This window comes from Ambystoma mexicanum, chromosome 2q (assembly GCF_040938575.1).
Source record: "Ambystoma mexicanum isolate Mex_15411 chromosome 2q, UKY_AmexF1_1, whole genome shotgun sequence".
Classification (NCBI taxonomy): domain Eukaryota; kingdom Metazoa; phylum Chordata; class Amphibia; order Caudata; family Ambystomatidae; genus Ambystoma; species Ambystoma mexicanum.
In genome coordinates, this window is record NC_090924.1 from 434,196,375 (window position 1) to 434,209,307 (window position 12,933).

The 12,933-nt window shown below is 44.8% G+C and overlaps 1 protein-coding gene across 2 annotated transcripts in view; it reads right to left on the minus strand.

The window, feature by feature from the left end:
• Positions 1–12,933, minus strand: part of CDK20 (cyclin dependent kinase 20) — a 635,467-nt gene that overhangs the window by 208,244 nt on the left and 414,290 nt on the right. The window lies entirely within an intron of this gene.

Below are 12,933 nucleotides of genomic sequence, written 5' to 3' on the forward strand. Positions count from 1 at the left end.
CACTTATAAGTCAATTTTGAGTGAGCCATTGAGTTTGGCAGAGCCTAGTGCTTCCGCAACTGCTTACTCATCCATGATTCGCTGAGCATTTCGATCATTTCCCGATTGGGGTAATAAAAATACATGATAAACCCGGAAGTTCCTGGGTTCCAGTGCTTTTACTGCCCTGGCTGGAAAATGATCGGTACTGGTGGCTACATTGCATTACCATGAAGGCCATCATTACAAGAAATCCCTATAGATTCCAGCTGCTTTTTCAGTTATAAAATGCAGACAGAAAACTATAGGAATTCAAGACTTTCTCTTTTTGCCTGCATGAATACTAGATTTGGGTGTAGAGGCTTTTGGTGTCCCCCATATAGCAGGGAAACACACACAGTATTTTGCCACTCAGTACTCTTTTTCCAGAATGGCATGGTTTGGAGCAAACACGCAAAGAGCTTGTCTCCACATGTTTTTTTCAAATCCATGCCATTTTCAGACTCAATGAAAACAAGGCTCTTGCTGTTATTGGGGCCAAATATCCTGAAGTAGTCTCAGAAACAATAAAACCTAAGGCACATATCATTGCCATTTAAGCTTGTGTTGGTGCAAGAACTGAATGGCATTAAACTCACCCCGATCTTAGGTTGTCTATGGTATCATGAATAAACAAAGTTGTCCATGTAGATACATGGGTCTGTCCTGTCTTTGATCTTTGTCTGTGGTATTTCGCCAATGGTCTGTCCATGAATCATTGTCATTGCATCCATGGTCTCTATCAATGTGAAAGGGATGTACATGGAATGGCAGCCTTTGGTTGTCCAGGGTATCATGGGTAATCTAACTAAAGTTGTCCATGTATGTACATGGTCATCTCTATTCTGTCTGTCCCAGCGCCATGGTCTGTCCATACATCTGGCTAATTACAACAATTTTCTCCGTCTATGTAAGAGGGGTATACAAGGTTAGGCCACAAGAGTTGTCCATTGTCATACATGGGCAGCTTACATGTTCAATGTAATTCGAGCATGTTTTTTATGATCCAGAGAGTTGTATCTTTCATTTAGCTCGTCTCTTTATTTTGTGGATAATTATTAAGTCTTAAGTGCTGTAAATGCGTGGAAGAAACATGTGAATTCTATTAACAATGAGATACTAGTCCATTTTTTTTCAGTAACCCCTCAAAGGAACCCAAACTCTGAAACTCCACACTTCTAAAATTCAAATAAATTTCATATCAACCTCAATGATTACCCTTTCACTTCACCTTAAAAAAATGTAGTCAATCTAAATCACTGTATTAGCACAATCACTGTGAGACACAAGCAGGTTGCATAAATCTTATGCAATGGGCGGACCAGAGATTTCTACTTCCCGGATAGAGAATTCATGTTCTGTCCCTTAGGGCTGAGCCTATTTGCAAATACACAATAAATACATTTCTAAAATAGTTCACAGTGCATGTGCATTTCTGTGTTACATTGTTAAAATCTTTTCAGTATACAATTCATAAAGTTATCCTGATATTGTGTGGGTCCTTTGAGGGTGTGCATCTTCACTGCACAGCCACATGTCATTCAGAGGAAAATCTGACCCGCCTTAAAGGGTCTGTTTTCCATTTCTTTTCATGGTGTCTGTTTTCTAGGTGGTAGTTTGGATAGAATCCTGTGGTTTTGTGGACAGGCAAATGTTATAGGAGGATGGCTTTTTCTACCAGCAATACTTACTGGAACTGTGGTCTTCTGGGATGAATAGAACTAGCCATGGTTATACATGCTTTCATTTTAAAACACATTTTATTCGATGTAGGGCAATTCAAATGCTCATATTCATGGTTATTTGGTGTTGGTCGCCCAGTAGCGGTCGATTCTAAATAAGGCTGCCTTTTTTTCAGCTCCTTACTTCAGTACGGCTCTGCTAGGGGATGAACAGACATCCTGTCCCTCTTGTCAGGGGTTCCACCCTTCCGAGCTACCATTCCATGTGCCCTGCCCGTCCCCCCTTGCCCACCTGCGCCTGAACCCAGCTACCTCAATACCCGCCACCGGTAAATGGTGTACCCTCCCTTTTTTCACAAACCCCCATGCCTTGTTGACCCATACCCTTCCCTTTTCCCCATTCCTTGCCTTCCCAGCCGCAACCTGCTAATCTGTGCATTCTGTGCTATCCTCTTCTGTCTGTGTGATCTTCTGTGGGTGGTGTTTCCTGTGAGCCCTCTTTTGTGGGCGACACAGGAAACACGGTTCAGAGAACCCACATGGGCTTTACTTGGTTGTCTAAACTCTTAAGGATCAGGGACAACCATGCATGTTATTCGTACCATGGACTTCATAGAACCATGGCCTGTCCATGGTTGTTCAATATATGTAGGATCATGGACACCCATGCATGTCCATGATACCATATACACCAAAAGACCATGGTTGTTCAAGGTCTATCCCTAAGCCATTAACCATCAGTGGTTGCCATCGGTGAACTATTGTCACAATCATCAACACACCATGGTTTTAATGGCTTTGTCTGTGGTTGTCACTCGTAAAACCATAGTTGTCTGTGCTTAAACCATGGTTTGTCCATTAACTTAAAACAGAGCATGATGAGGTAAGGTACAGTGAATTGGTCTTGTAGGGCTCCCTTCTGCCAATAACGTTGGTCTTGCAGTGCAAGGCTATATTAAAATAAATTGGTGGGAGGATGTTAGTGGGATACAGTAAAATGCAGATGTATGGGCATAGTCCCTCCTAGGTTGCAGGGTTTGTGGTCTAGTATAGAGTTTGGTAGAAAAGGAAATGGGCTTTCCAAACAAAATAGACAGGTCGTTTTTTCTAAAAGGGATGGATAGCAGTCCATATTTCATGTTAAGATTTGATTTGGTCGTTGTAGTGCCTGTTCACCAGAGTTATGTGAGGAAGGAGAGATGGTTAGAGTTCCGGTATGCGGGTTGTGGTTCCCTAGGTGGGAGGCAGAGCAAATTAGTCTCTCTTGTAGAGTGTCTCTGATTATCGGTTTTAGCAAAGGGTCCCTGTATGAAGTAAAGTATGAGTGTCACGTAACTCCTCATTGAGTTAACCCTACTTTGTTGCTGTTTAACCTATTCTGTCAGTTAAAGAACCATATCCTCAGATGTTTCCTGAATGCCAGGTGGTTCTCTTCCATGCAAAGTTGCTTAGGAAGGGAGTTCCATAGTTTTGTAGCCAGTAGAGAGAAAGAGGATCCCCTGGTTTTACTACCGGATATAGGAACTACTGCTAAATCAGAGGTAGGACCTTTGGGTTATGGACGGGAAACTGAGCCCCTACCAAGGTAGGCATGATGGCGATCAAGGGGGTTTTCATATTTATTCTCTTCTTGACAGGTAGCCAGTTGACCATGAGTAGCACTGGGGTGATGTATTTGAATCGTTGTGTTTTGGATTCAATGGACGTTCTCCATGAGATATTTCAGGAGTCCAAACTAGAAGCTGTTTGTATAGTCTGGTCTTGTTTGTGCTACTGATTCACTGCCATGGTCCTGTGGGCAATTGTCAGATAATGCACAATGCATGGCAGAGTGCAGAGTTGTAAAAACAACTTCTGACAATGGCTCTCACCAGCGGTTCAAGTGTGAGGATGCTATCCATTATGGTTCGAAGTTCCTTACCACTGTAGATGGTACTGGGCATTGCCCGTCTCATAGGGCCACATGATTGAAGTTGTGTTTGATGGAGCCACACTGCAAAGCATGAGTCTTGTTTTGATAGGGTTGAACGTTAATCTACTTGTGGTCATACATGTGTCCATGTGTGGCAGGTATATTTTCTGGCGAGTTTGCCGAAAGGTTTTTCTTGAGTTTGATAATTATCTGATTAATTATCTGATTTGTGCATCATCTCCGAGTTTTAGCAGCTGAGACCTGTGGTGGGATGGAGAAGGATTCAGACTTGTTTTTAATTAAATGAAATGAATAAGGCCTGTCAAAACCGCTACTGAAAGCGAGTGCACCAGCAACAAAGGCCCCATCGAGGCCCTGGAGCCCTGTCCCTCCTTCTGATCCAGAAGAAGCTGCTGTGCAGTGTGCTCCCCCAGGCCTACCCTATTTCACCAAGTCTCCCCTTGGAGCTATCAGGAAGGTAAGGCCATATGGCCCTTGAAGACGAACTGTGATTGAATGTGCATCACGTTTAGGAAAGCACTCTGTTTAAAAGCACTGTTGTGCTTTCTATGTGCATTTTGTATATGTGCATTTTGTACCGTGCAGGTGACACGGCTAAATTCCTACATTTTCAACATAATTTCTGCAGCGTCAAAACCGCTTCTAAAAGCGAGTGCATCGTGTTGTTTATTTTGACAAAAAAAAGAATCTTCTTTGCAACCTCTGCCTGCTTACTTGCATGCTGCACATGCTAAAATGGCCGCACTGGGACCCCTTCTCTGGCTCCTCGCCCTTGTTACCATTGGGCCACTCTGATTGGCCATAGCGATTCTCATTAACCAATCTGGTGCACCGGGAGGAGGGAGCTGGCACCAGCAACAAAGGCCCACGTCAAATGCCCCTGTCTGCTCCCTGTCCGCTGACCACAAGGTTTCGAATGAATCTAAACCACTGGCAATTGCTCTGGGCAACCTTCCACACCACCGTTTTTTAGCCCGTCTGCGCCATTGCAAAAGGTGACCAGCCATGTGCAAATCAGTCAGCAGCTGCCGCCACCGAAGGTAGCAGCCCAGCCCGAACTGCTAGGCCAGGTGCCCTCTGCACAGAAAACCAAGCAACCCCAGATATGTTTCGGCCTTGTTGGACCTCCTCAGTGAGGTGCAGCCTGGTTCCCTGTGGCGCAGCGAGCAAGGGACCCACGTCTGGGCATACCCTCTCTCACAAGGAGAAACAAACTGACCACAAAAGTGATGGGTGGAAGGTTTCGAATTAATCTAAACCACTGGCAATTGCTCTGGTCTCCGCTAACAGAACGCCCTCAGGTGAAACCCTGTACCTTGCTGCCCCTCCCCCCGTTGTATGCATGTGCCTATGTGCCTGAACCCTGTACCTTGCTGTCCCCCCTGTTGTATGCATGTGCCTGAACCTTGTACCTTGCTGCCCCCCCTGTTGTATGCATGTGCATGTGTGCCTGAACCCTGTACCTTGCTGTCCCCCCTGTTGTATGCATGTGCCTGAACCCTGTACCTTACTGTCCCCCCTGTTGTATGCATGTGCCTGTGTGCCTGAACCCTGTACCTTGCTGCCCCCCCCTGTTGTATGCATGTGCCTGTGGGCCTGAACCCTGCACCTTGCTGTCCCCCCTGTTGTATGCATGTGCCTGTGTGCCTGAACCCTGCACCTTGCTGTCCCTCCCTGTTGTATGCATGTGCCTGTGTGCCTGAACCCTGTACCTTGCTGTCCCCCCTGCTGTATGCATGTGCATGTGTGCCTGAACCCTGTACCTTGCTATTCCCCCTGTTGTATGCTTGTGCCTGTGTGCCTGACCCCTTTACCCAGATGTCCCCTTGTGCCCACGTATCCTTACTGCATCTTTGTGTCGCAGCCGTCCTGCAACATGGGGTTAGGCTCCTTGAATCTGCCCATTTGATTGACTTTACTGCATCTTTGTGTCACAGCCGCCTTGCAACATGGGGTAGGCTCCTGAATGTGCCCATCTGATTGACTTTACTGCATCTCTGTGTCGCAGCCGCCCTGCGGCATGGGGCTATGCTCCATGAATGTGCCCATCTGATTGACTTTACTGCATCTTTGTGTCGCAGCCGCGATGCAACATGGGATTAGGCTCCTTGAAAGTGCCCATCTGATTGAATTTACTGCATCTCTGTGTCGCAGCTGTCCTGCAACATGGGGTTAGGCTCCTTGAAGAGGCCCCTTCTGATTGACTTTACTGCATATTTGTGTCGCAGCCGCCCTGCAACATGGGGTTAGTCTCCTTGAATGTGCCCATCTGATTGACTTTACTGCATCTTTGTGTCGCAGCCGCCTTGCAACATGGGGTAGGCTCCTGAATGTGCCATCTGTTTGACTTTACTGCATCTTTGTGTTGCAGCCGCCCTGCAACATGGGGCTGGGTTTCACAAATGTGCCCACTTTAACCCTTTTTGCACTTTTGCCTGTGATGTAATTACCGCCTGTAATGCTCTCAATGATGTAATTTACTTCCTGCGCATTCTGTCCTGCAATCATAAGCACTGTAACCAATTTCTTAAGTATAATCGCCTAGATACCTCTGGGTTTGGTGCGCTAGATGAATAAATAAATAAATACATCTTTACCTACTGCTAAAGGGATTTCCCTGTGTATCTAAAGGAACTGAAGTGTTAGTCGGTTGTCAGGAAGTCCCAAAGTAAAATGTCCTCACTCCAAACCTAACTCTACCTGTCCCTACCACTAATATAACCAACTCAAACAAGACCAAGAGAATGTCTTTCTTCCCCTTGTCTTCTTTTATATTCAGGTGTTTTAAAAGTCTCTCTTACACGCCATATGTTTCCTAATACAATCTTCTGGAATAGTCTCTGGATATCTCCTTGATAAGCTCTTGTAGCTCTTCCACAATGCTCTGGGGTCTTATCGTCTCTTTACTGATATACTTGTGATAATTATCCTTGAGATACTTACCCACAGTCTTGTTTACCCCTGTAGATTGTTCACAGTCTTTTAGCCCCGGCTTTCCTAGCTCGGGTTGCACTTGATCCAGTTTGATAATTCCCCTTCCCCGGTTCTCCCTCTATAACTGTCTCCTTCTTTATCTTGCTCAATTGGTAGTCTTATGTCACATCCCTCATTACAGGATTATATGTCAGGCTTTCTCCACTCTATATCTCATAGGGTAATTTCTCTTCCTTCCATGGTATTAGATACCAGTCTTTAACTATTTCCCACACAGGGTTGCTTGTTAGTCTCTGTATCTGTTTTCTACAGTTCCAGGTAAACAGTTTGTTAGTGAATATCTCGTTCTTATGACTGGGATGAGTTTCTCTCTTCATATAATCTTACACCGGCGGCCCCCTGCTTTTCCTGTTGTCCCCGGTACCTCTGTATATGCAAGGGAACGTTGCGGGACTCAGCACTCGCTCGGGATATACTCTTCAGGATCAGGTTTCTCATGCTTCGGGTCCATCGGCTTCCCATTCTCAGCTTCCCTTCTGGCTGCTGCCATATAGGGTACTGGTGATAGGGAGCTGTTCGCGCTACCCGCTGTGAGGGTCTCAGGGTGCTTTGCCAGGCGTCCTGCCCTCCACGATCTGGCCATGGCCACGCCACCAACTGGTAAAGGATGCCTGTCTCCTGCTTCACAACGGTCTCCACGTTGTTGTATGTGCTGGGCCTCCGGCGTCTCATGTGGCATTCTTCACCTCCTCAAAAGCTGTGGGCTCACGGCTCATCTCGGCTCCTTCTCGCCCAGGTGTGATCACGTTAGGGGCTTTCCCTGCAAATGACACTCTCTCTCTCTCTATCATTACTCTACTCGTCTAAGTTAAATATACGTTTCTACTTAGCGACATTGTCGTTTCCTTTTCCAAAATGGTTTGTTTCAGCATTGCAATTAAAGCAAAATATACAGGAATCAGATTCATCTTCCCAGCAGGTAGTCCCATATATCTCCCAGTGAGGTCCCACTTGCCCAGATCCCTAGAGAAGGTCTTTCAGAGTGGGATCACCTTCCTAGCATCAAAGGGGGAGGTCCGCACTTGGGGAGAAAGGACAAATACACTTGATTAGTCACAGAACACAGAGGACCTCTGTCAATGTTGAACAGAAGAGGCGGCAGTGTGGACCCTTGATATAATACGCAGGACAGAAGGCATGGCTTGCATATGAAGGGAGCCATGGTGGTGGTTTCCGTTCTCTCAGAGAGAAAGGAGATCCAGCATAGGGCCATTCTTTTAACGCCTAAAGCTCCCAACTCTTCAGAGTTGTTATTCACGTTTTTCTTTAGAGTGTTCCAGATTGACCCAAGGGCTGATTTTGTACACCTCATTGCCCTAAAACCATGCCAGGCCTCATGAAGAAGGATTTTCATCTTCGTGAAATCCCAGAGCTGATGGTTTATGGATTTGTTCAGTATTTGTCTGATGAAAGGAATGGTAGAGATCTGGTGGTAGCTTGCAGGGTCATTTGGATCAACTGTGGGCTTTTTGAGGTGAGGCCTGATGTAAGCAGACTTCCAAACTAGTGAGGCACTCCAAGTACTCATCGAGTCGTGGGGAAGGATAGGAAAACAGTCATCAGTTCCGGCTGTTTCATGATGGTTTGGGGATGGGTGGATGAGGGTCTTCTGGTAATCCAGCTGGGTTACAAGAGTCAAGTGTACAGTAGGTCTGTATAGAGAATAGCCAAAATGAGGACAAAGATGGAGTGGTTGATGTAAAAGGTGTTAGGTCCTTAGTTCGGTCGGAGGGTTGTGGTTAATTACTATCCAGGTGCTATTGGATATGCAAAATCATTTTTGCTGAAGTGCGCAGCAATCTGGTCACAGAGTTTTTGGGTCAGAGTTGAGGCTGATGGGTCTTTGAATTTGTGAATGACATTATACGTCTCCATTTGTCTGTGGTGTGTTTATCCTAAGCATAGGGAGCAATGCGCTCTCTTGCGCATCTGCTGGCGGTAGGCAGATTTGTCTCATCATAAATTGTTTTTCTCCAGATTTTCTCCTATTTATGAATCTGTTTTTGTTTGGGAGTGAACCATTGAGCAAATATTTTTGGTAAAATGCTGTCCAAGGCAGAGTTTATCCAGTTATATAGTGTGATGAATCAGTAGTGATTCCTCCCAGAAACCTGGCCTGGGACCCTTCTCATGTGGCCAGGAAAAGGCAGACACTTCCTGATCCTGACCCTGGTGGGTGGGGTACTGCGAGAGGATCACATCGGTTTGGGAAACAGGGCAGGACGGCTGGGAAACCCTCCTATTTTACTTTCCCTGTGATCCCAGACTTTTGATTGATATCTAACGTTTTGCTGTTGGGGACTACACGTCCCAAAATCCTGTAAATACTGGGACGAGGAAGAGGACTGATGAGTTAGGCAATTAAGCGTAACAGCCCACACATGAAGGAAACTGAGAGGCATAAAAGGCCCCCTCAGATGAAGGCAATTAGAAGGAGCTGGAAGTGTGGTTGGAGTGTATACAGCAGTAGCAGAGGCAGAAGGAAGAAGGCACAGTTTTGGCAATCCAGGCAGAACTGGGAGAACCAAAGGGACAGGCAACCTTTGATGCAGAAGATTTCACCTGCTTGTTCTGAGAGCGTCCTGTTTCCCCAAACTCTGAGGTGCAGAGGCTGCACAGCGGAAGGCATGCAGGAAGGCTGCCTTTCCCCATATGAGCCTAACTGCGGAGAATGCTGTGCAAGAAGCGTGTCGGAGACCGAGGCGAGGAGCAGTTGTAACGCTGTGTGTCTCAGGAGCAAGAAGGGCTCCTTAATCAAGTAGCCGGACCGAAGACACCTTCAGTGAGGATGCGTGTGGGTCCCAAGTGAAGCCAGAAGCAGTAGAAGTTGTGCAACACATGGAGAAAGGATCACAGAAGCTGGTACGTCAAATCTGGTGTTCTGATTCCTTGCGCGAGCACTGCCGGCAACAGTATCCAGCTTACTATTCACTTGCGTATAAGCAGAAGCGAGCTAAAGTTGTTCGTTGAGTTCTTAACAATGGGGCAATTGGAAATGTAGCACTCACTTGTGATCGGGTATTTTCTCTTTCACTCGTGTGAAGAGCAAACGCTACGGAAAGCCATTATTAAACATTTAAACTTTGTAAAACTTATGAAGAAGTTGTCGCGTGCGTCTAATTTCATTTGTTCAAATGAAGAGTGAACTTTGAATGTTTATTCATGTAAACAACAACTGCTCATAAAGAAATGTCAAGTGTTTAAACATTGTATCTGCAGTTGGAGAGAAAGCAAGCATTGCCCAAGCCAAGAGTATTCCCCTATTAACACTGAACGCAGCCTTTCTCAAAGACAGAAAACAATCTAACCAATACTGTGAGGCCACTAGAATTTCATTCTTGCCTAAAATACAAGCACACAAGCGTTACCTGAAGCCAAGAGAGTGGCATCAAGGCTTCTGTGTAAATATTTTGGCTAACAGTGGGCAGAAAGATGATGGCAAAGTTGGGGAAAGGAAAATTGTTGTTTATAAATATTATTTGAAGTTGACACACCATATATTGCCAAAGACTGTAAGAGAAAGAGAGAAGTGGGTCCTAAAGGAAAACGTAGGTTGTTGTGGTGACAGACAGATAGGATAGGCAAAGAGACTGCCCTTTAGAAGGAATATATTCAGAGGAAGAGTGCCTTGCCCATTTGAAGGTGTTGAAATACCTTAAAGTAAATCTTGTCAGAAGCATGACCTGTTTGAGTCACAAAGTCCTGAAGCTGTAGGGGTAAATCTGGTTGTCAGTATATGCAAGACTTCACCAGCACAAGTGAAGTGGAAGTCTATGAGGCAAAGGAGAATGTCCTCATAGTAATCTCTAGTAGAAATTAAGTTGTTGAAGTAGAAGCAGCAGCAGCACTGTGAATCCTATTCCTGTGAATAAAGGCATAATAACTATTAACCAAGACCTGTGTTTCACTAACATTTACAGAAGTTGTATTCCTTCTGAACTGTGTCAAGTCTTCTTGGATAACTGGAAGTGGTGGCAAAGCATTGTGGCTGGAAATAACATTGGTGCTATTTTGAGGGCGTGGAAAGTCCTTATTTCACCAGAAAGAAAAACTTTGCCATTTTTGAAACTTTGTTTGACAAAACTTTAACTTGACATTGAAACATCAATAACTGACTTGAGACTATATTACCTTCAGGGATGTCCTTGTTTCTTTTTGTTAAACATTGGATCTGAATTTACTTTGAATCCTGGGGAAGTGAACTCACCCAGGTTATTGAGACGTTATCAAGAACTGTGAATTTTATTGTTGATGTTATTTGAATTGCCATATATTTCCTTTGTATCTGATGTTTAAGTGTGAGGGGGCAACATCCTGTTTTAGAACTTTTCCCTTTAGCTTTGATAGGCAGGGAAATCCTCATCAGTGTAGGGATAGTGATGCATTTATGAAATGGCATGTTTTGAACAATCATCAAAGAGTTGTACGCCTCACATTACTAACCCCTCACAGTAGGTTGTGGAGTTGTTTATCAAGTGTAATATTTGCCAGGTCCACTGTAATGATCGATTTGTTCACTTCAAGTCCTCCATAAGGGTGTTCATTTTTATGTCTTTACAAAGACACATCAGGGTAGTGGGTGAAATGGATGATTACTTGAGTGACGGAGCCCCTGTAAAAATTACGAAGGGAATGAAAAGGTGATCTCCCCCAGGAAGGTGACCTGTAGAGCTGAGAGTGACTATGTTTTCCCTACTATAAATGGCATCCACTTGTTGACCAGCAAAATTGATGTAATGCAATAAGGTTTGCAGCAAGAGATCTTTGTTGTAGGGTTGTCTTCTTTTTCAAAGTAAATGTTGAAATCTCCAAGTATTAACAGGTATTGGTCATCCTGGGATGGGTTGGCTGACACATGTGCAGGGTTGTTGGCAAAGGTGGGACTGTAGGATAACATCCTGTAAATGAAGAAGACCCTTAGTAATGAGGTCTCAGAGACTGAGCAAATGGGGCAAGAGATTCACACTCCAGGATGTTGTGTACAAAGGGTGTTGAGACTGACAGAATCTCTGTGAACCAGTGCTATCCCTCCTCCTCTCAAATTGACACCATTTGTGTCATTAATCTTGTAGCCTGGCAGGATGCTTTTATGAACAACTGACAAGTGCTCATTCACAAGCCAGGTTTCCGTAATGAAAAGAGGATCTAGCTGATCTTCGGAGGGGACGTGTAAAATGTCTAGAAGCGTGTTAGGTGACTAAACGGGCATTGATCAGGAGGCATCTGGTGTCCACCATTATATTTTAGACTAGTTGGTGGTAGGAGTTTGGGCGGCCCTTTGTTATTATTTTCATTGACTTCTTAGGCCTCGAGGATAAAGCTCTCCATATTGAAGAGGCTGAGTAGGATCTTCTTCGGGACAGGCTTTTTTTCCTGTGGCACTCGGCAGGTGGTTATGCCTTCTGCACGTTGTCTTGTGACGAAGGGTGTAGTTAATGGTGGCTAATGTGGTTGTTGCAGAATGGTTGGTTGGTGGAGTTTTCAAATTCAACTATAATTCAAGCAAGTGGTGCTGGTATTTACTGTCTCAATTCCAATACTGCTCCACCCAATGTTGGATTTTCCACTGCTAGCTCAGGTAACAGAACAAAGACACAGGGTTACAATCTCTTGTGGATTCATGTGTGTGTACCAAAACAGCTGCATAGTCTGCCTAGTCCTGTGACTTTATGCTAAACCTGACTGCATTATATGTTTCTTGATCACCTGTAAGCAATAATGTCACAAAATATTATTTCTTCTCTGGAGAATCTACCCTCCTTCCAACATACTTTCCTGATCAACGAGGATTTGTTGTTAGTCATCTGAAAAGAGATATTCCTGTCAAGGTTTTCCTCAGGCATGAATGCATATGTGAAATGCAGCTTAGATTCCTCTTTTGGGTTTATTACATATACCCAAAGTTAATTCAAGTGGTGGGACCTCTGAGGAGGCTGGGAATCCTGGTAAAAGAAAAAAACAGTTTCACTTTCACTTGAAAACTGTATTTCTCCTCTAAACCAATCCCTGTCCTCTGGGTCATACTGCCCTCATCCAATGACAGTCCTCTCCCTAAGCTCCACCCCTGACGGAATCTTCAGATTTGGTAAACATGTAAAGTGGCAGTATGAACCAAGAAGAGCCACAGAGGGGAAGGAGGCAGGGTTTGCATGTGAATCCATGCCAGACCCATGCTGAAGAACAATTAGTTACAGATAGGGCTGAAGTCGAGGGTACACACGGGTGTACATAGTCCCTCCACTTTTATCAGAGGACACATTGATATGCTAATTTCTGGTGATGCCACATTCAATTGGTATGTTAATG